The sequence below is a fragment of the Arachis hypogaea genome, chromosome 11 (assembly GCF_003086295.3).
Source record: "Arachis hypogaea cultivar Tifrunner chromosome 11, arahy.Tifrunner.gnm2.J5K5, whole genome shotgun sequence".
NCBI classification, from domain to species: domain Eukaryota; kingdom Viridiplantae; phylum Streptophyta; class Magnoliopsida; order Fabales; family Fabaceae; genus Arachis; species Arachis hypogaea.
The window spans coordinates 27,686,028-27,688,290 of record NC_092046.1 but is presented as its reverse complement, the minus strand read 5'-3'; positions in this window follow the sequence as shown (position 1 = coordinate 27,688,290).

Genomic DNA, 2,263 nt, shown 5'->3' with positions numbered 1-2,263 from the left:
GTAGGCCCAAATGAAGGGACACAGCCCAATCTAAAGGCAGCTAAGGCCTAGGCGGTTCCCTTAGAGATAAGATGACTTCACTTAAAGATAAGATAAGATAACTAACTTATCTTACCTAGAAAGGTCAGCCCACACCACTATAAATACACTGGAGCACCCAGGTATAACTCATACTCTGATTCTACACAAAATACCTGCTTAAAGCCCGTACTAACTTAGGCATCGGAGTCTCTTGCAGGTACCACCACCCTCCGATGACGAAGGATCAGCAGCATCTCCAGCTCCACCAGATCCAACAAGTCGGACATGACAGCTCCGGCCACTACAGCAGATCTCATCCGAGATCGACCTTCAGTTTCAGGTAACCCTCGGAACACTACCCATGAAACACAAGAATTACAGGCACATAACTGGGCTATAGTCAATGGTGCTCAAAGTCTTATCACTTTTGGATTTTTCGATCTTCACATACCTTTTTATTTTTTGAATTGCTTTAAAGATTTGAACGTTGGATTCTCATAATGTTTTCAAAACTTTGTTTATGGAGATTCTATCTCCTTTTTCTCGAGATCCATTTAAATACTTTTGGTTCATGAAATATAACTATACTTCTAAGAACCACCATTTTCATTTTGATCTCTTTTTTAATCAATTCCTTTCATTTAGATACTCTCTTTTTACATAAGTAATTTACTGAAAAAAAAAGACAGAATTTTAAACAAATAAAACTCACAAAAAACATAAAGAAAATATTATACAAAAGAAAAAAAATGAAAGAGTAAGATATATGACTAAACACTAAAAAGAATAAGGTTACCACTTTCAATCTCTATCACTATCCTGAGCTTTCTTCTTGTTGTATTTTTGTTGAAGGTTGTAGAAGGCTTAGAGAAAGGGGAGGTTGAATCTATGACCTTCTTTTACATTAATGAAATAAGCCTTTAATTATAAGCTTTCATTTAGAATCTATTTGAACTATACAGCGGAAACTTCATGAGACAATTTCGTTTTGTCTCATAAATATCAGAAAACAGAACATAAAGAAAGAGAAGAAGAATGACACCAGCATGTATCCTGGTTCAGTTACCTTGTGCAATGCAACCTACATCCAGTCTCCACCACAACAGTGGTGGAATTTCTACTATAGTTAAAGTATTACATACGCCAATTTCACAGGATTGATACAATCTTTTCTCTCTCAAGTTCTATCCCAACTTGACTTGGTTATGATAATACCTAACTCTCCACTCTAAGTGCTAACCTAACTTAGAAAGGGGTACATCACAAGTACATGACACAAGACATAATAATCAACCTAAAGAAATCTAAAATCACTCTAGGCTTTTCTCTCAAGTGTTTCACTCAGCTTCTTGACACTCTTAGGATTTTTCTTGATTTCTCACTTTCAACCTTTTTCCACTCAAGAAATTACAGAAAGATATACATTAAAAATGAAATTACAATTTGTAAAAACATGAAGGAGATTGATGCTTCAACATCCTCTGTTGCTATAAGATGAACCGAATTGTACTAATACTAATTAAGTTCTTCACATTGGTAGAATGCTTCTTTCTCTAGAAAACACTGTCCAACATGTTGAACTCTTCACAAATTAGCTTCTCAGAACAAGAACTCAAAACTTTGGTTCTCTCTCCTTGTTTTCAGAAAGAAGAAAAAAAATTTATTTTGTATCTCTTTCCATGTTGCTGAGTTGCTCTCTTCCAAGTCAACTCCTCGAGCTGTGTGCTTCACCAACTTACCCTTTTAATATTTTCAATTAATCCCTAAATTAGGAATTTTGAATTTGAGACTTTTTGCTTGGCCAAAAACCTCAGGTAAGCAGAGAAAAAGTTGTTCAATGGTAATCCCAGATCTGAACCCTTGAGTTACAACTTTGTCCCCAAGAAACAATTTTGGCATTTGATTCACAGCAGTGATTATCAGAAATCGCTTTCTCCATTTATCCCAAATTGGAGTAGCAGAGAGTTAGAGAAGGAGAGAAGAAAGTAAATTGCATGCAAATGGAAATAAATCACCTTTAGCTTCTAACTTAGCTTGAAATAGTTTGATTTGGGTGATTAGACCTTTGCCTTTTGGATTAAGCTTTCTCTTTCTTTCTTCTATGGTGAATGAATGAGGAATGGAGCTTTCTCTCTCTGTTCTCTGAGTCTGACCGTAGCAACAAGTGAACGTTGGCTTTGGAGAGTACCATCTTGGAGGGATCAACTTGGGTGAGCAACTCGGGCTTGGGTTGGCTTCTTTT